The sequence below is a fragment of the Leuresthes tenuis genome, unplaced genomic scaffold (genome assembly GCF_036924035.1).
Source record: "Leuresthes tenuis unplaced genomic scaffold, fLeuTen1.0.hap1 SCAF_5, whole genome shotgun sequence".
NCBI classification, from domain to species: domain Eukaryota; kingdom Metazoa; phylum Chordata; class Actinopteri; order Atheriniformes; family Atherinopsidae; genus Leuresthes; species Leuresthes tenuis.
The window spans coordinates 6,772,924-6,795,501 of NW_027325359.1; positions in this window are offsets into that span (position 1 = coordinate 6,772,924).

The following is a 22,578-nucleotide window of genomic DNA, read 5'->3' on the forward strand; positions in this document are numbered from 1 at the left end:
AAAGCCATGTGTGTTACTCCTCTTCTATTATAACTTGTGTTTTGAGATTATAAGAGGCCAGAGACTCTCACACAGACACACAGGCCTCATAAATGTTGGATTGGAGTCCCTTTGCTGTGCTGCAGACACTCAGCCTAACAAGTGAACCACAACGCTGCTGGGATACAGCATTAAATCCCTCATGCACAGTCTGCACTGGTAGAGAATATGTCCTGCAATGTATCTCAATGTAATAGTTTGATATAAAACATTTTGACAAACAAAAAATAAGCAGCATTATTTCTTTGTCTTGCAGAATCCTGTACATAAGAGAAATATGTTGTCCTCTGAGATATTTGTTTCTGATTTGAAGATTTAGATAAAAAACAGACACATGAACACATTGATGTTTGTTTGGTTGAATGTGTTGGTCTTGTACCATAGTTATGGAAAACAATATAGAGACAAACTTCCTGTGAGTGCCATGCAACATGAATCATAAAAGTATATAATACAAAAAATTGTAAACTGACAAATAAACTATAAGTGAAGGAAAGACTTTAGAAAAAAGCAGTATGCTGCAGAGAAGCTGGTCGTGAGCAGGTTTGAGGCGCAGCTGCAGGGAGAAAAAGGAAAAATTGCCAAAACTGCCCAGCAAGTTTGAGAGCTCTCATTTGGAGCACCTACATATATTTGAGTTTATTCTAGCATATACATGGAGTGACTTGAACCCCAACTGCAATACCAGGATAAATTAGTCCAGTTCTGATAAGTTCGATTTCATTCAGTTTCAGACTAACTAACATGTTTTGATGCACTTTAAAAGTCATGTTTTGGTTGGATTAAAACAATAATTTTTTAATAGTTTAATAGTTTTCTGGTTTTCTGGTATAAATATGTTGAGTTATTACCATGAATACTGGAATGGAGGAATTCTGCAGGAACTGTTAAAATAAGAACTGATTGATTTGTCTCCTAAATCCAACCAGTCTGAGCTTCGCATGGGTAGGTCGTTCCACTGTCTACTGGAACTTCAGCTCTCCCCACTTTTTATCTGTCACACACACACATGCATACAAAGAAACAGTGAAAGAGATGGCCTGTCCAATTATGTCTAAGTAATCAGTGAGAGAGATTTTCAGTAGAAAGACTCCTGAGATGTTTGTATGATGAACTCAGCAGGGTGAAGGCACATGGAAACACACAGGCACACAAACACACACATACATAGTTTCTGAAGGCTCAGGGTGTCGAAGCGAGAAGGTCTAATTGAGGGGAAATAATGAGTGAGTTTGGGCCTCCCCGCTGGCACCATCATGGATGCTCTCTCACCTCTCACCACATCTCCATTCAGCGGAAGAGACAAGGTGCTCAACATGCAAAGGAGCCTCTTAGAGATGCTGTTATTGATTTGCTATCATGAAAGGCCTGAAATTAATATTGCTTTAAAAACATCCACATGATGAATTTATCATGCACATGCTATGTTACATAAATTTAAAGAAAGCGAGAATGAAAGAGATGAGATGGTCTCAAAGTAAAGCAGCAGCACTTTAGCGATGCCTACACATGGTGACATGTTGAGAGAAACTGGGTTCACTTAGAGAAGTAAAGAGAAAAAAAAAACAAGTTAAGAGGGAAAGTTAAGTAAAATGCTGATATCGGCAGAAGCGGCTTCGTTGTGAGCATTGTTCATACTCTTTCTTGCAAATACAGAAAAGAGGAATACTAGAGGGGAATAGGAGCTAATTAAAACTGAGATCAAAGCCTCCCTCTGAGTGTTTTTCCTCGACACATCCGGGAAAACTCAAAACACTGCTTTTATTTTTTTGCCACCTCAGATATTTCATTTTGGGGTAGAAAAAGACAAATACAGTGAACTTTCTTTGAGTACATATTGTTAACTAATTATCCCATTCAATTTGCTAACATGACCTGGTAACAAAAACAGCCGGTGTCAGTCATGGTGTGTGCATGGTGATAATCAGCACTCATCTATAACCTTCCCACACATGCCTGGAACCTTTTTACAACCAAGATCGCCCGGAATCCTGATTTAATATCTCTTCATAAATGATGTTGTCCTAATCCAGCACCAAGCAATTAAGAATTGAGTCTTCATCTCCATTAACATTTCAATTAATTCTCAGTGTCATGATTGTGTATGTGTGTCTCCGTGTGTGAGTCTGGAGCTCTGGGTACTGATGGATCCCCCTGTAGCTCTGCAAGGATTACACCCCTAATCTACACTGTCACTCTGAATGAGCCCATAGACACACACTGCTCTGAGGGGTGTGGGAGCTGTCAGGTCTTGTTATTGTAGATGGTATAGCTTCACACGCACAGATACGCACACATACAGATGCACACGCCTCTTACCTTCAATGTATTCTGACACAGTTTGCATACTGTACGTATGGCTAATATAGGATTCCCTGTCCTCAGAGAGTTTTTGCCCCATCAGTAACTCCTAGTTACTGTCCCAGATTTGTTATGTTGGTCATTTCATCAGGTAAGAAAATGTAGGTATGAGTATAGCCTGTGTATATTGGGACAGTATGAATCAATTTGAATGACAAAGAGAGACCTTTTTCACCATCTCATGCCAAATATGAGACGTGGAGTCCTGGGTTTCATTAGAAAGACAAATTCCACTTATATTCAAACTTTGAAAAATCCAGCATGCTGCAGGTTACCTTTAAAATGATAAGTGCTAGTATATGTTGTTGGCATTGATTTAACAAAGTTAAATGAGAAACTGATTCTTTTGTAAAACGTTTTAAAGTGAAAAATATGTTATAATTTCCTGAGGCCAAGTTCATACAAACAAAAAGCTTAAGTCTTCTTTGTGTGAGACAAAGGGACTTCCAGAGAAAAACCTTTAAAGATTAAACTGGTACCACAGACATTTTATTTTAATTTGCTAGTAAAGGCAAAATTAGTTCCATTTTAGTTTAAATATTTTGTTTTAAACCTGCCTCCTTTTAAAGCCCACAGCATGAGTCTTTCTTGCTTGGAGCTAAAGTTGAAATATTTTTTATTTAAGTAATGATGTAACCTTTCTCAGAATTTATTTTGGTTAAAAAACTTAAATTTTGTATTGATTAACTTGCATTGTTTTCTACAGTGAAAATATTGCCATTTAAAACTATGATTGACAGTATTTCCTTTTACTAACTATAAAATGTATTGTAAATTATACTGTAAACTGCTACAGTACCTGGCATAGATTCAGAGTAAGATTCAAATGATCAACATACAACAATAAATACGTATGTAAGATGAGTTAAATAATGTCACAGCCTCTAGAAACAAAATTCTTCAGCGTTCAATGGTACAGCGGCAACAGGGTAGACAAGCTGAAGCTGAGTTCAGTGTTGTCTTTTAGTATCATGTTGGTTCTGTACTCGTAACCTGACCAATGTCAATAATGATATGTCGGTCTGTGTGCTTCATTACAGTAGATACATAGATAAATACGTAGATAGATACGTAGATAAATCTTTACAATGTAAAAAGGGCTGACTGAAAGGTCTAAAAGCCTCTTTGCTTTTTAATGTTCTAGACTCGTTCTAGATCTTAGAATTTAGTCACTTCTTTCTTTTGCATCCCTCACTCTTTTTGACTGTTTTGTTCATTTGTTAAAAGAGAAGACTGAAACATCCTATTTACACAATTATTCAGATCTCTCACTTAGTACTTGGCAACAACGACAGCCTCAGATCTTCTAGGGAATCATCCTACCAGTGTGGCACAACTTTTTTCAATCGGGATTTTAACAGTTTAAGAGTTTTCCTGAATCCACTCTTGACTTTTCTTGGCAGTATGGTTCAGGTCAATGTGCTTTTGGAGTATAATCTTTCATCACAGACAGTGATCCTGAGCACTCTAGAAAACGGCTTTCACTCAGCATTGCTCGAAATCAAGTCTCCCAGCCCTTGTGAGTTAAAACCTCCCCAGACGAAAACCATGTCAACACCATGTTTGACATGTTGGGGTGGTATTAATAAGGTGATGATAGATGTTTATTTTTCCCCACACACACTGTTAAGAATTTTGACCAAACAGTGAAACTGTCAATTAATGAGATAAGAGAATAATTCAGGTACTTTTTGGCTAATTCCCAGCAGCCTGTACTGTGCATTTTAGTGAGAAATGGTTTCTGTCTATCCACTGAAGCCCTATTGGTGGTGGTACCAACTCCTTAAGTGGGGGATGAGGGAAGACGCCACATTTTGTAGAGGAAGTGGCACACTGATGCACATATTGGTGGTCTGCAAGACTGCTCTTAGCCAGGGAGGTAAAGATGCCATCACAACCAATAAAATACCACAATCTGGGAAAAATACCACAATCTGGGAAAAATACCACAATCTGATCGACCAGAGTTGGGTCAGAGGATGGCAGTTCTGACTTTTCCCTGTGGAGGACGGTTTCAGGGGTTTGCCTGCTTAATCTGTGTATAGGATGGTCACTGCTCTGGAAATAGCTGGACAGCAGAAGACAGCTGTTCACGTGTTTGAGTAGACAGCAGAGATAGGCAGAGGGAGTTAAGTTGGAAGCCAGGAGTATGATGGGCAGTGACTCGTTATCACTCCTGTCACCTGTAGGATGTTTTGGTTCAGGGATGAAACACTAAAAGAAGGCTGTTAACCAGCTGATAGCATCTAGTCCTGGTCGAAAGCTACAATCACAGCAAAATCACAGAAGGCCTGACCCATTGTTGTATGAAACAGTGGCTCACTGTCTGACTAAGACTCTTTATCCCCAGTTGCTTAGTTTGTCTGGTCAGACAGACTATGAAGTCTGCTGGTGGTGCCAGACTTCCTTTACTTTAGAATGATGGAGGCTGCTGTGCTTTTGTGTATTTAAAATGTTGCAGAAACTTATCTGTATCCTTCCCCATGTTTATGCCTTAATGCAATTCTGTCATCCAGTTTCTGAACAATTCTCTTGACCTCATGCTTTAGTTATCCCTCTGACAAATGCCATCATCTGTGAGATCTCGTGGTAGATCTCTTGTAGCGTAGATCTCGTGTCTTTACTTCATGTCTACTTAATTCCAATCAGGCACAGTTAGACTCATGTCAAGTTACAGAATTACAAGGATCTCATGGGTTGTACCAGAGCTCAGCTGCGAGTTTGTATCATAACAAAATCCAAATATGTGTGAAGATAAAAGTATTTTACTTTTTAATAATTGAACAAAACACTTGAAAAGGCTTTTGTATGTGAATGTGTGTGTTATTCAACAGTATTAAATGTAGGTAACGTTAAAATGGACCGAAAAATTTCCATTGGCACTACAAATAGATAATAAAAAGTTACTCATGTCCCAAGTGAGTCAAAGAATTATGCTATATGTAAATTGGGAAGCTGTAAAAATCACAATTACTCTATAGGTTTGTAAAGGTCACAGTCATCTTGTGATACTCTCTGGTCCAACAGAAAGTGACATTATTACCTGGTCCACTCAGGATTGTAAGTGATTGAGTTGTGCTCTAATGTGACACTGTATTGAGTTAGAACCAGGCGGGTCATGCCAACCCTTCTCTCCTCATCAGCATCACCAAGCACTAAAATGGCCCCCGCAACCTGATCAATGACCTTAACATACATAGATTTGCATACTAACATAATGGATCTTTGCCTTGATCCGACCTGAGCAGCATATGGACATTCAGCTCTGTATCAAGCACTTACTTTATAACAAAACGACCACATGTTGTTTCTTTGCCATGAGAGAATGGCCTCAAAAGTACCCTTCATCAGGCATTTATTGTTGAAATTTTTGCTTGATGGATGCCTTCAAATAGTCCTAAAATAAAACTTTTCTTTATTTCATAGTTCAGACTGATGATTAAAGGGTTTGATAATGAAAAAATTACCAGACTTATATTGGACATTTTGCTATAATAGAGCATGTGAATTAAAGATCATAAGAGGGGAAGACTGTCTCCCCTGACAGTGCTGTTGTGAAAGTTTTTACCGTGATCTATCAACCTGTGGGCTGTCTGTATTTTCAGCAGTATTACAACTGCAGGGCTGTATATCCGTTTGTGAGAATAACATGGTGAAAAATCCTCCATGTGGGTATTTTTACACACACATAGAGTTTTTACTATGGCAAGTTGAAATGTCTACTAAAAGGTGGGGTGAAGAGCCAGATACAAAAATATGCTTTCTAAAATTGTTGTCATATTCATCCAGGGTTTTATCTATTCCTGTTTGTCTTTCTGATTTTTCTAAATTTCACAAATTCCAGCTGTCCCTTTTTAATCTGACAAAATCACATGAAAGAATTAAAGAGTGAGAAGGAAAACCGGCTTTGTGGACTCCTGTCAAATATCCTCCTTGGCGAGGTATTAGATGGGTCTGTAGCAGTCCACTTATTTATCAGTGAGTAAATTCAATAAAACAGCTAATTGTAGGAAAGAGGGGAAATTACAGCACTGTCTGACCTAAGGATATATGGGAAAGTTGTTGTTGCTCTATCCAAGGATTTCTTTTCCTGCTTTTGATGATATATGACACTCCCCATGTCCACCCACAATGGTAGATTGGAAGCTGGAAGGTTTGAGGACATACCTTATGTCCATACTTAAAAACATTAAGCCAAGACTAGAGAGCACAGAACGTAAAAATGCTGATTAGTCAAATGTACTTATCTGCCTCCAGAAGTTTCATTAACGTTCGCTGTTTGAATGACCTCATGATTGACCTGAAACTTGTTGAAAACTGGTTCCAGAACCAGCGCCAGAGTAGCATTGTTTTTTTTAAACCATGCCTATTTTTAAGTCATGTGATATCTGTGACTTATCATTATTTTTTATTGCTTAGCCTGTTTTGATTGTACTTTGTAATTGAAATGTTGTTGTTGTTTTTTTAAATATTCTGTTTCTGTTCATCTTTTTTTATAGGCAACCGTAGAATGCAAAAAATGACCTCAACTTGAAGCCATTATTGTACTATGTATTCGAGCAGCTGCACACACATGCACAAAACACATGCACAGTTTCTATCTGGGTGAGAAATTGTTTCCCACTAACAATGTGGGAAACTTCACTGGACAATTTATGACTAAATGAGCAGGACAGGGCAACAACATAGTCCCCTGTCACTCAGCTGATAGCAGATTAGTTGTCTGAGTGGCAGCCATCAAGTGCCATTTGCTAAACACACAAACACACACACTAGCAGGTGTCAGCAGACCTATCCTTGCTGACAGCTCTGGCCACAGGTCTGCTTGCTCCATTGCCTGTCCAGTCCTGTCTCACCACCCATCTGTCTTTTGGCCAAATATCAACCACATTACCAAATCCTGAATTCTGGCTGACCGTAATGCAGTTGGTGCCTTGTATACACACCATTTGTATGCTTGCCTCAGACAAACAGAAGGACAGACAGGTGGAGAAGCTGAATGGCAATTGGATAGATCCATGCCCCCTGGGCAACTGCAGTCAGTCTGATTAGACCTACTCATAGCCACTTACACACATACAAGCACACACACATAGAGATATCCTAAATTGACCTGGCATAATTTTGCCCAGCAACCACATCACTTGGTATAGGAAAGCTAAATATCTAGTCTTTGCACAATCATTGTACTCACACATCCAGTGAAATGTTCATGTTGTTAAACCCTATTAGACACTTGGAAATAAGGACAATTAATTAATTAATCTCTTCCATTAATAACCATTAATAAAAAGATTTGGGTTAGATCAACAAGGAGCAGCCTTATACCATTCTTAACATTATCAGTGTCAAATAATAAGAATCTTGCTCAATAAGACTGTAACAGGTACAGCAGTTTTCCCCTTCCGTTCTTTATGTCCTTAAATTTTTCAATGCTCTCATAATCTATATGGTGCAACATTTATACAGTGATTTCAGTCATAATTATATGTACAATAATCTCCCACGGAGAAAGTTTGAAGTGGTAGATGTCCCAGATGTCCACAGAGTTGCAGCATCCGATATACTTCGGTTGATAATTCGATTCCACTTATTGCAAATATATATTGCTACAAGGATGGTGGGCGATGCCGAGCTGTAACTTTTTATGTAAACATGCTGACAAATGAAGCTACATTTTTGGTACAAATGTGTTGTTGCAAAAGGTTAATAAAATTCAGCCTTTCAACACTGGGGATAGCAAGTAGTGAAAGTCGGATTCATTCATTTGAAGCACTTCAGTTTAATACAAGTGCAAGTGAAGTGAAGTTCACTTATACTGGGATTTGACATTCAGTGCCTTGTAAAATTGTAAAATGCTGAATTTAGCAGGAGAATAAGGATAGAGGGACTTTGTTTTAGCTTTGGCCTGTATGTCTTGGTGAGAGGTCAAAGCCCTTCCAAAATTTTGGCTGCTCATACATATAGGTGTGTTAGAGCAATATTGAGCAATAATCTAGTTAAAGCGTCCTCCTAAGTTCTTTTCATAGCTCATTTATAAGTTTTATCAAAAGCACACACACATCGAAGGAGAACTTTCCTCTTACTCTGAGGTTGCATTCCCATGCTAGTTTGCACAAACCCCCCAGGCAAAGCTTTATCCCACAGCTAACATGCTGAAAAGCCTCTGAGTACCCCAATGATCAAAGTCCCCCATTTGTTTGAACACACTGAGACAGAGTCATTAGAAATGCATATTACACGACATCTATTGCATATTAACACAGTCAGGCAGCCAATTAATCATTAGCTCATCAATATCTCATTTGCATGAAATTATTCTCTTTTAAGAGCTTGTGTCTGAGGTGACGGGGTGAGCTCATCGATAATGCTAATGTCCCTGTGGGCCTGGGAGAGGAAGGGGGAAGCATGGTGAGATGGAGAGGGGGAGACCTTGTTCAAGTGTTTGACTCCCACTTTAAATACCATATGAAGAGAATTAGCATGTGCATCAACTTGATGAGTTTTAGATCAGTGAGTTTAGGAAGAGTTACTTCAGATATGCCTACGTGAAATAAATGTACTTAACACATACAGTAATATACATACGCACACTCTCATTTATGCTATTGGCAAGGCCAGAGTAAGTGGAGTGTCTCAAGGTCGCCTAAGGCTCAGGGCTCTTATAGATTGCAGCTCTGTTGTGTACGTGCCCTGATCACACCTTGATGTGTGTCAGCCTGCGTTGGAGGCCTGGTAGATGGAAATGGCAGCGCTGGGAGTGATTTCGTCATCCTTCCCTAAAGAGAAAGGTGAGATGTGCCATGCTTGTTATCCATCAACACATTGATTTCTGGGACAGAAAAAGGAGAGAGGTGGAAATACAACAAGAAGAGACATCAGAATTACTTGTTAGCCAATTTGCATGTTAATGAAGAAGACAGCAATTGAAATGTTTAACTGAAAGCTTTGTGATGCATTTTTTTCAAAACTGTTCGCCATTTTTTTAATGTGATTAAAGTAATCTTCAAAATAAGCATAAGAGTTCATTTCCAAATCTTGGCTAAATTAACAATCACGATCCATTACCTCGCATTCACCATCCAAAAAAAGGACAAAAACATAGAAAACAATAGAAAAAAGTAATGCTAGGGTGACTTTGAGTTGGTACTGCTGGGTCAGCCTGCAGTTTCCCAAGTTTTAAACCAACGTGGACTAAAGATGCTGTGGACCTTATTGAATAACATACTGTGTGACGACTGCATCTGAAGACAGTCGTGGTGCTGTCATGTAACTGAAAAACAAATTTAAGTAAATCTGAAATAAGAAAAAAAATTATTAAACTTTTGAAATATCACAGAGGGAAAAAAACTAAATGTTTAAAGAAAAAAAATTCAATTCAATTTGAATAAAATTTTTACTATGAGTACTTCTTCATATGGATCCCACGTTTGTCCTCTTTCAGCACACTCTACTTTTTCCCTTTGCTTCTCCACTGTGCCCTCATCCCTGTTCAGCTCGAAGAGGTTACACAGATACTCTCAGCTGATTACCAAACATGAAAAGGGTCTCCTAAGTTCAAGACTTTTCATTGATTACCAACCTCCTCCTCTTTCTCCTCACTGTGTCTCTCTTCCTTTCTCATTGCCAGGCCTGCCACATTTACATGTGTCTTCCACCTTTTCCCCTCTTTACTTGCAACAGAACTCGTGTTAACTGTGATCAACATAAAACATTAGCAATTGCTGCAAATGTGAACGTGTGTTTGAATTTAAACACTTCTGTGTGTGTTTCCATTCAAGTGTTTGTCTTTGAGGATACACTTGAGTCCTAATTAGAACTAATATAGCAGCAAAGGGACTGGTATAATGGCACATAATGAAAAATGCCAAATTTCCTGTCCAATAAAAGCGAAATTGATTAATGAAAAGCACTTTGAGATAGAAGAGGTAAAGCGTCGTTGGATATAAAAGATGATGTATTAATCCTCTGCCGTTACAGATGGTTCAACCCTCCTGACAACTGCTATTCTGTCGAGACACTGTTAGCATGCATAATTATGCTAATTAAGACCTAATTAAGTGCTAATTCTGTAGAGAGTCTCTTTCTTTGGTTGTGATTTAACACGACTCAGCATTTAACACTTCTTAAAGAATTTCACACCCCCTGTGATTCATTTGTAGACCTTATTTCATTTTTTTATGTATTGTAAACACATGTAGGCCTCCGTACCGGTCAAACAATGATGTAAAAAAAAGGCTGGGGTTGGAAGAGGAAAAGGCCTGCAGCGAAAAAGGAAAAGAGAGAATTCAGAGCACTTGCATGGACAAACACATTAGTGATATTAAGTTATAAGAGATACTGTACGTTGCTAAGAGTTTGACACGAATTATGAGTGAAAAGTTTAATCAATAATTTTCTTTTCTCAAAATAGTTTATGACAAGAAATCACCAATAGTAAATGGTAGTTTGTACTCTACATGAGTGATCACAGTGTACAATAGTTACACCATTTGCCTGTTTTTCCAAGATTTGTGTTTTTACTTGTTCATGTAGAATTAGATCTCCAACAGGGTCACAGGACATTCTGTGTGACTGACAGACCTGAAGTTGTTACAGTATATTGCGTCAGAGAAAGAGGGAAAACTGTGTGACAGTGATCCAGTGTGTGCTCACCAGTGACCCTGTGTACAAGCAGTGACTCACTCCGTCATTAAAACAAAGCCATTACAAACTTGATATGACATCTGTCACCTTAACCATCATCAGAGGTCAGGACTATTGACCTCTCCTTGTCATGGTGCATGTAGCTATAAGACATAACGCAGCTCGCTGATTGGTTGCTCTGCACAGGAGCAGAGGTTGTTTTATAATGCTGTCCTGTGTATATTCTGTCTGCCGTTTAGGGCTTTTTTTGGTTGTTGTTGCAAATTGGATGCTGTGTGTTTTTTTTCTTCTAGAGAAAACCTAAAATATGACAGTCTGCCTGGTCTGCAATTTCAGTGGGCTATGTTTTACTGAACTTCATGTAGAATTACAAAATAAATGGTGTTTTATACAATAACATACTGCCATCCTATTATTAGTAGCACATGGGTTTATATCCACATTTAAACAGTTGAATAAATTCCCAATTTCTCACTTAAATTTAAAGCTACATCAACCACAGATAGAAAAGCTTTTCAAGAGAGGAAACAGATGCAGTGCTGAAAGAAAAATTTCTATGTTACCTTAAATCAAAGATAGGCTGGAGCTTCGGAGTAGGGGTGTGTGCACATAATGAAGTGTGGCACTAAGTAACTGTGGAGTCCCTGCCAAAGCTTAATTAGAGATTCATCCACTGGTATATATCACTGTTAGTGTGTGTCAACAGGGTGCTATGCATCAGCCACTGGCAGAAAGGGGTTTATGGCTCAAACTGTTGGTGTGTGTATGTGCGAGAAAGGGTGTGTGTGTTACAGCCACATCCAGGACTGTGAAATTAAAGAGCAATAATTAATGAGAGGTGGGAAGTTTAGCACCTGTTTCACTCTATTGTTAATGGAGATCTTGTGGGATATCCACTGAGTAAGGCCAGTGGGTGACTTCAAGATAAACAAGGGACTTGAGTATTTACCTTAAAAAAGAAAAAATAATCAGTGTGTTCCTGTATTTTTTAACAATCAGATATAATGTTTAGGAATGAAGGCATGGAAGCATGAACTGATTGCCTGGGTACGAGGAATAATGATTCATTTAAAGAAGAACAGATATTGAAAGTAATTAAATAAATTAAGGTAACTGGCTACATCAAATCAATGAACCTCCACAACAATATGCTGTAAATGCACGAAATGCTTCATCTCAGTTAAGATCGACACTCATTCAAGGGATTTCTTTCATTCAGTGAAGTTCACTTCACTGCATAAAACTATTTATGTATTTATGTAATGTTAAGATAAGCAACACATATGCAGCCTCAGTGTATTTAAAACACTGTTGACTGAGTTTAAGGATGGTTCTGACCATGTTTTGTTAGTTTGATCCTCAACACATTGAGCTTTTTGACAAATTGACAATGTTCAGTTTTGTCTGTCTTTTGGTAAACCTACTGATTGAATGTTACAGTTGGTATTCCGTTATAACTTGATGTGCAGTTTGGTGTTTAGTGCTGTGTAAAAACTGTTTTTAACAGTGCAAGCAGTAGATAATGTCTTAAATTTCATCCAAGGGCAGTGGCCTAAGCAGAGACCAGCAAACACAAGCACCTAAGTTCTGTTTCAAAAGCACACAGCTGCAGAACACCTTAACCAAGCCTTGCCAGGCCATTGGACTTTTGCAATGGTCAAAAGATAACAATCCCTAAAGAACCCACTTGCCAGACTTATCTGTTTGTGGTGAAAAGAAAAAGTTGTGACAAATCAGCATCCTACACTAGCAGTTTTGGGTGGGTTTCAGGTGAGCAGGAGTTAACATTGGCAGCTCCTCTTTTGTGACTGGCTCCATTTGTCATGCTTCTTTAATCTGATTGGTTCATGCTCGCAGTGGTGACAAAAAGTTACCTAACAAACCATCTTGTGCATCAGTTTAGCCTTAACCATAAGTGGGTTATTTCTGGTATCATTCCTGCCTCACAGAAAAAGCTTAAGTGGCATTACATCCTACAACTGTGGGAGGAGCTAAAGAGCAAAAAATGGCCAAATTCTCTTATGATGCTTTAAATGTTTTGATAATGTTTATTTCTTAAAACACACAATAGTTTTGACAGTATGAACCTATGAAATATGTACTTGTATTAGCTGAGCTTGGTGCAGTAAGTGCAGTTTAACATTACCTGTCCTCTCTTTCCTGTCCACTCTCACAGTCGCCTCATGCATGTTTAGGATGGGGGATTGGATCAAAGAGAAGTTTAGAAGAAATCTGTTGTCTTCCTTTGCTAGAGAAACAGAATGGTTTGGTTGGGGCTTGGTATTGCACAATAATGCTCTTCTGCATCAGCTTCATGCTCGATGGTTTTATTCATAAAGACATAATTTATACAGTCTATGACCCATCCGATATCTAGACCAGCTTCATTCCTCTGAGGGTTGTGGCTTAAGTACCCAAACCCACCAGACACTGGATGAAGAGCGAGGTACATAACAGCCCACCTGTCCATTGCATGACTTTTCTACTACAATCCTGCTGGCCTTTAGGAAAATGAGAAATTTAAGGCATTTTTCAGACCTGTGACAAATCTATTTGCTACTTCAGGATCATAGCCTAACCATTACACAGCTCAGTTAAACTACTGATATTTCACAGCAATGGTCAGGGCCATAGATTCCAAATTACCTTCTCAAACTTCAGCCAAATAGAGGGCCAGTGAATCAGGCAGTTAGTTCTGCTAAACAACCCTCTGCCCCTGCATTTTTCTCTGCAACAACGTGGTGAAGAGACAGAAGAGTGTGTTCAGCAGGTTATGTATTTTAGTCATTTTGCAAACAGAAGGGTTGGCAACCCCTCTCAACCTACTTCAAATTGTCTATTGAGTGTCAGTTGTGCACAGGACATCTGTGACAGACAACCAGAAGCAGTCAATGGGGCATTTTGAATTAATTACAAAATATTTCTTGGCCATCTTTAACACACTTTGTCTACACCAAAAGATGTCCCTGTAGATACACATATATCAAAGTTGTTGTTGGCACATGTCATGCACATGTGTGTGCCCATGTATCATTGAGTGTGTACTTTAGGGAAGGGCCCCTGAGGTTTGATTATGGTGACCATGGTGCACTGAATATTTGGTGGAGGAGGAGGCACAGAGGCTCTGGTCCAGTGACACAGTAACACAGCCCCTGGAACTTTAGCTCACACAGGCTCTGTGATGTTGCTGAGGTTGAGGAGTGTAACACACGAGTTCACACACACACGCGCACACACACGCACACATACCCACTGTATAATGACAAGGTACTGCAGACGGCACACTCCTTAGACAACACTGAGTACTTGTAAATGGCATTCAGCTAAGGGCATCTCCTCTCCTGGGCCTGTGAACTTTTTTTCAACTGTACCAAAGAAAATAGTTGGATTTTAAGTGTGTATGTTCAATTACCTGTGTGCTGCTCTCCATGAACTTCTATAATATCCTGTTTATAAGTGATACTTATTGATTGTCTTGAGCTAAACCGCACAAACTCATACGTATAATCATGCACATACAAATGTATCCAGAAAGACATCTAGACAGTTAACAAAACACGTCCCGATGTAGGCAATAAGAGCTGCAAAGAAGAATGCAAGAAGAGGGAAAGCAGAGAAACACAATGGTAATAGGTGATATAGAGACTGGCTAGACAGCTTCACCTCTCTGTATAGTAACATGCATCTTGGCTGTGTAATTTAATCTGGCTAATTGAATGCTCCAATGATTCTAAAGAGATTATACTCCGACAAAACGTCACACCCTGGTCAGAGGTACTGCAGGCCAAATCATCTATTTGTCAAATACATCAAGCTCTCTTTTAATTTACTTTGATTGAAATTGATCATTTTGTAAATGCACTGTCCAGATGGCTGATGAGATTTATTCCCTTTGTGTTGGGGGAGGTTGAGCTAATATTATGTAAAGGAACTGTGGATAAATCTGGATTAACCAAAGATCCAAGTGAAGAAAGCTGGTTTAAAAGCTCTGTCTGCCTCAAGCTGGCGATTCAAGGTAAAGCTGTCAGGGTATCATTTAAGCCTATTCTTTACTGATAAATGAACTTTGTGTTCTAGCTACCATAAAGAACCTTTTTTTCTTTAAACAGTTGACAGAAGTCACCTTCTAAAAGAAGATTGGGACATTTCGTTTTGCAAGGATTTGAGAAACATATTGCTGATTACATAAAGCGTTCCAAATGTCTCCCAGACTTGTCATACATGTTGGATGCGTTGTTTACACTACACCAGCAACAACAGCAGCAGCATAATTGCAAGAAATGATCTTCTGCAATCAGTAGATTCACGTTTGAGGGGAAAATAGATGGATGAAGGCATGTTTATGTCATATTTAGTTCTGGTCAGATTTGATGCTAGCAAGCTGTTCAGACTGAGTGGAGCTTTGGGGAAAGATCAAGCAGTAAATTTTACAATGTGGAGAAACTACTGTTACATCATCTACAATGAACTGTGATATTTTCTGCTTCACTAAAGGAGACTATTAAGGAGTTGAAGGTACAATGTATACGTGTAAACTCCTTCAATAAAACTTTACTCATTGAAAATAACTTGAAGAAAAATACAAAGTCAAGTAAATGATACAGTGAAGAAAAGAAAACACCTTTGAGACTTTATTCTATAGCACAAACATTTTTCATGCTGGTTTATTTTTTTAAGCACCAACTTACTTACAAAATACAAGTTTATCAACTAGTCGAGAGAAGTCAGTCCACACAGCAGAAACACATCCTAATAATAAGTGTTTTTATACATGACGTTCTCTTTTCTGTGCCTATGGATAATTAGGAATTTAGATAAAGGAGTATTTACAGTTTTAAGGAGCAACAAGGTCGTTAGAGCTAGAGAGATGGCACTGAAATAACATCAGACTTTAAAGCAACATTAGAGAAGTTTTTGAGTCTGACTTTTGTTGTGCACATTGCTGTCCCTGAAACTGCCCTTAAACACCATGGGCCTAAATACTGCAGTTCACGATTTTTTGGTTTAGAATTTAAAGTTTTCAAGAGATGTGATGCAAACTAGTAACCATGTATTTACTAATGTTTAAGCCAAACCACATGTTGTTGTTTTTTCCCCTTATTGTAAGTAACCTTGACTGACAGTGAAGTCGAGAAGTGAAAACAATACTGAGTCAGATGCAACTCAAACTGGGTGAACATGTCGTGAAATGGCACATGTGACAGTTTCACATAATTCAACATTTAGGCATGTTTCAATTTATAAAGGAAAACACAGGCATGCAATCTCTTAGGAGCCTTGAAACTGTACAGTAGTCATTTTGCAGTTTACAGTTTCACAAAATTCAGCATATTATGATCGTGAAAGGCAGAAGTAGGCATTCAACTATTTTCTAGTCCACAAACTATGGTGATTTTACAATTTCTTAGCCTTAGCCTTTTTGTCAAACTTGTTTTGGACCAAAGTAGCTATTACATATTCTAGTGTAACATTGTTTTTACACTTCACTTTCATTTCACCGTTTACTTGAATTCAGGCATCAAAAGCAATTGTTAAGTTTTCGGAAAGCTTTGCTTTTGAATGAAGACTCAAGAAATGTCTTATTGAAAAAGATCAATTTCCTAGATGCCAGCGTCAAAGTAACTGCCCATCTACGAACACAGAAAATGCGGTGCGCATAAATGAAACAAACAGTAGAAATTGTGATCAGCCATAAGTCTTATGTCTAGAGGGAGTACCAAAAAGAAAAAAAAAAATAAACTTGTGGCTTATTATTATGATTATTGTGCATAATAATAACAACAATAATCATGATAACATTATATTAATTTATTTTACATCACAAGGTAAGGTGGGGATAACAAAAACAAAAGGATTATAACCAGTGTGCTATGAAGACAAAACACCTGAAGTGAACAAAGATTCAAAGAAGCACATTGTGTGTTACTGTTTTCATTATCCCCACCCAGATTTTGTAAGGCATTATAAATCACTGATATGCCCAGCTAAACAAAAACTTTCTTTATACATCCTACTTTGCTCTGCTTAAGAAGTGCTTTAGAGTTGGTTTAATCGGTGGTAAGGTTTGCTACATTAAATTTCCTCTCGTTTTACTGCATATTAAATTGAGCTCTTGGCCTCTGCTTTTCTCCATCCACCTGATAATTAGTCTTTGATGAACCACCTGTTAGAACAGAACAGTTCCAGTCAATTCTTCCAAAGTCTGCACATATAAGTAAAACACAATGTTGTTGAGAAGAAACAGAGATGGAGAACAAAAGAGAGCTGACATTTTGAACTGCAGACATTTTGAGATTGACCTGTCATTTCAGATGGTTGGTGCGTTGCTCTACAGGGCAGCTATGAACTGCTGAAGTGCACTTCTGACATTCCACTATTTGAGAAGAGTCCAGATTATTCCAAAGTCATTCCAAGTTTACCAAAGCAGGTTGTTTCTCCCCTAAAAAGTCACTGTCTATGTTACTCAACATGATCCCAACTCAGCATTTTACAGAGTTTTCTGTCAACCTTGCAAAATAAACAGGTCTTTCTATTGCCCTCTTTTGCCCCCTCCCCTCTTCCCTCTCTTTCTCCCTCTCCCCCTGTCACAGTTGCTCATTCGCAGGTTGATGGGAGGCATCAGAAAGGATGAGTAAGAGGCATTTGAGACAACTGTGTGAGAGACACAGCGTGATATTAGTGGAGAGCGATGTCTCTCTCGGAGAGCCTGTCTCTGGTCATATCAACAACCAGGAGACAACAGATGATGAAGAAGAAAGGATAACCAGGGCAAACACCCAGAGGGAGGATGGCAACATTGAGAGGTTACCATAGAGCAAGAACACACAGGGTCAAAGGGGTCATCAAGCCCAGCATGAGCTGGTTCTTCAGCTCATGTCCCATCATTTAAGTTGTGTTTTTGTCTGTCCAACGCCCTTCTCCCCTCCCTCCACTAGCCATTCTCTTCCTCCCCAATCATTCTCTACTTGTAGAGCCTTCTATATAGATTTGCACTGACAGGCCCTAGCTGCGTGTGTACACTTTGACCGACTGCTCTTTTTTTGACTTTGTGTATGTGTTTATGTGTGCACACAACTACGTGCAACGAGAGGCGGGGGAGTACGTCTCTTTTCTACGCTTCTGAAGGGTCTGATTTTTGTGGCAGGGCTGTCAGATCTCTGTTCCTTCCATGCCAGATCAACGCCAGCACCAAGTAAGTGGCAGCGCCTGATGAGAGGCACCAGCCCCTCTGACGGGTGCCCGCCACGACAGGGAATATGTTCCTCCAAATAGCAAGCTGGTAGCAACCGAGTGATGCACACACAGAGTGGCATTACTGAGGGAAACTGGTCCCTTAACTGCAAAGGAATTATTTCTGTTGAAATTACTGGCAAATGCAATGGGATTTGAGTATGCTGTCACATCAACACAAACATGATGCATATTTGGTAATTTTTCATCTTTTTAAGTGTACCGTTTAGTTTTGGGATGTTAATTACACGAAAAATGGAAATTTTCAAACTTAACCAAATTGTTGGCATGACTGTTTATTTTTTTTTTTGGTATCTTGTAAATCTTTTTAATATCTGTAGGATAACTTGATTATGACTGAAAATAAAACAGTTGATTAACAGCAACCAGATGCTAATTTGTGTTTTTCAGAGACTGCAGACTCAAGAGATCATTGCTGATTTCTGTTAAAACATCTGTTCACAAGTCCACAAAAATCCAGAAAACACAACTTTCAATTAAAATAAGCAGTAAAACACTTGTGATCGTTTATGGGAGGAGAAGCTCTGTTGGAAATCTATTAGATGAAGAATTTGACTTAATTATGAAATATTGTGCTACTTTTGTAGGTGACTTTCTATTCCAACATGACTTTTAAAATTCGAACATTGTGCAAGCACAGAAAAGTGAGACTCTCTTTAAAAGTGGTTCAGCCTGATGGAATGATCTCGTAGCAATGCGTTTCACCAAACAAATCATTCACCAAAGGCCAGTTGCAGAAGACAGTATAAAGGGACAGCAACAGAGCATTTAACATTTAATGTACAGCACCAAAAGCCATAACACTAAGTAGATGCTGCCCACTTAAATCTTTACATTCTTCATTCACTTTAGCTTACCAAACACAGCAGTCCCCATCGGCGAGTAATGAATAATCATTAGCAAAAGGTCCACAAATTATTGATGTAAAATAAGCAATGATTCTTTTTTTTTGTTTCGCAATTTATTGCCATTAACAAGTAACTTGCAATCCAATAAATGTCAGCATGGCTTTCAGTTAATTAAAGGGAAAGATATTATACAGTAATGCAGGGTGGCGTTTATATCTCGATTTCCACAGACTGCAATTTACTGCTGAGCCTTTATTTGAAGGGACCCACAAATAATGGCTATTAAGCCGTCAGGGGATGGACAGGGGATCACATTAATGAAATTAGATAAGGTGGAATGGTGATCTACACAGCCTGGACTCTGGAGACGCACAAGCCCACACAGTCATGCAGCGCACAAGCGTGACACATTACGACTGCACGCCGTTTAGCTTCTTTTTTTCATTTATTCCCCAGACCTGCTTGGCCTGTGTTTTCTTCTGTCTAGCCTTCACCTTTACCGCACTTTTCCCAAACACCAACTGGAGCCCAGCTAGGTGTTCTACACACGGGCCTGTCAGCTCATCAGGGAAAGTTTCCCTGTTTGTCCTGAACACTGTAGGCAGCCAGTCAGTCCATCAACCTTGCCATCAACACTGCCAAAACACACAGACACACGTGTTCACTTCTCCCCCACTAACAGGGAGGTGTCAGTTGGGGAGGCAGTTGCATTCGCTGGTATGACGGCTCTCCTCAAATCAGAGACCCTCGTCCCTGTCAACAGCAACCTGGCCCTGAGGCTACCACTGTCACACAGCGTACACCTCTACGAACACACACACACACACACACAGGCTGACTAGGCAGGGGACAAAGATGAGGTGGAAGTGAAGGTAGCTCCGTTCTATCTGGAGAGCTGATTTGCACTGTATTAGGAAAGCTGGGTGATTGGGAAGTAGAAGAAGAGAGAGAGAGAAAAGGGGGAGAGGGAAAGATTTAAGGAGGAGTGAGAGATGTGTGTTTTAGTTAAAACAGTCAGCCTGATTTCCTTCCTGACAGAGAGGCCCAATTATTAGGTGTGACAGTTTAGGGAAATTGGCTGTGAGTGTGATGGGACAGATAGGAGCCGAACAGATAGAAGAACTGATAATTGTTCAGCAGACGATTTTGTCAGGTAGAAATCCCTCTGCAGTCTTCAACTTGCTCCATTTAGTAGATACAAACGCAAAAAAAAGAGATTTATGATTCACTAATAAGAGCTTATTTTTCAACAAATAACAAAATACCTGACATTCCCTTTTTTTGGCTTTGTTCTTGCACACTAGTTCTAGCTACCTCTCTTTGTATGTATATGTGTGCGTGTGAATGACTTGGTCTGTATTCCTGCTGGCAGCAAACATAAGAGGCCCTCTGTGCAATCGGACAAGGTGCCAATATCTCAGTCATGTGACAGTGACTTCCTGTCTGTGTGTCAGACAGCAACTGAGGGCTTGTCAATACCAGCTCGTGCTCACATCCTTTCCCATCTTCTCAAATACAGATGCACACGTCCATGTAAAGAAGTGTGAAATCTGCTTTCTTCTTTCGTTTGTTCCAATACTTACTTCATATGAGAAGGATAGAATGCTTGAAGTTATTACAGCTATTCTCATAAAAAAAACTAAACTTATTTTTCAGTTGACGTTAATAAATTATTTTTTGGAATGTAAAGTTGAGAGGGTGAATACGCTTTTACATCTGACAAGTAACACTGAAATAATCCAAATGCAAAATCCTACTATTTTCCTTTTTTTAATTCATGAAAAATAATTAGAATAATTTGAGCGTAGTTTCATCCCATTAAGTCTTTTGGTTCTGCTGTCTGCCAGACTCACGGAGCCTGGAGGTTAATTCAAAAGGCAACACTGCCCTCCTATGTCTGAATGATGTTATTAAAATTAAATATCCATCCTGGCTTTACTTTAAAGTGCACGTTTTACAGTTTTGCACATTCTTCTGCAGTTTGTTAACTGTCTTGTAAATAATGTCAAAAAGTTGTTCAACAATTAATATTAATTTTATTTTCTTTGACAATTTAATGACTAACATAGATGAGCTTTAATCCACCTTAATCTCAGTCGAAGTCAGCAGCATGAAGTATGTTTTGTTGGACTTGATAGATGCTCGTTGCTATTTCTACAGCGCATCTAGTTTCTGCTTAACATTTGTAATTGATCGCAGCCAAGCCCCCATTGGCAGCTCTAATTTATTTACGAACTTGTCATTCCACATCATTGATTAAATTGTCCTTCATCCCAGCTTTAATTATATGCAAAGATAAAAGATTTTCTCATTATTGTGTTTAATCTAATGAAAGGCCTTGCGCTACAGCAGGGGCCAGTTCAGAGGTCCACACTATTGACCTTGGAGGGCACAGCCAGCGGATGAATGTTTTTAATTAGACATAGCAAAGGGCTGTGAGTGGAAGGGTCATGAGCTGTTTGTTTGGTTAGTGGGTGGATCAGGTTGGCATAGAGAGGGTTTTGATAGATCTCAGGAGGTCACTCTCTTTCACCTCTATTGACTACCGATCAAAACTTATCACTGTTTACTGTATTGCAAAAATATTGGTCTTGAACGGTGCTTCTATAGGCCTTCAGTCTTCTGACATATGATTAAAAAATTCTAGTAAACTGTTCAGTCTTATTTCATCATATTTACAATATACAAGATTTTATCAGCAGCAAATCGTTCATTTCTATAGAATTAAAGACTTTCCTTAGAAAGACTATGCTTTAAAGAGCCTTGGTAAACTGACAGTTGGATTCAGCAATCTGTTACAGTTTCGAGCTTTCAAAATCAATTCCACATTTGATGCTGACACTAGTTCAATCACTTCCACAAAACAATAAGTTGTTAATGAACTACAAGGCACTTGCTGTGTGAGTGCATGAGATGAGGTCATTTGTATTACTGCAAAATAACAGACAGAATTCCCCTTTGAAAGCAGGCCAAAAATCACTGATCACCCGTGTACACCTGCTTCTTTATTTTTATTTTCTCCAGTCAATGCTTAATTTGACGTTAGCTTTTAATTCTTTTGACTATTTCCAGTCTATATAATTAGTTCCAAGTGAAACAGCCTTGTTTTAAAAACTTAATTAGAAACTTAATTAGAAACCTGAAAATAAATTGCTGTTTTACATTATACATTTAGTGTGAAGCAAGAAACCCAATATGTAGCTTATAATTTACGATTTGTTCCCCTCGGTTAGATTTTATCTGTGTTTCAATGTGTTAATGTGTTTTTCATTTGATGAAAAACGAAAACGTTCTCAATAAGCTACATTTCATACATAGAGACATAATTGTAAAAATGTGGTAGTATTGTGTAAATTCAATGCCACACACATCAAAAAGTTACTTTGTATTATAGCATCATTCAAATCTCGTCTCACAAGCTGATGAGAATTAC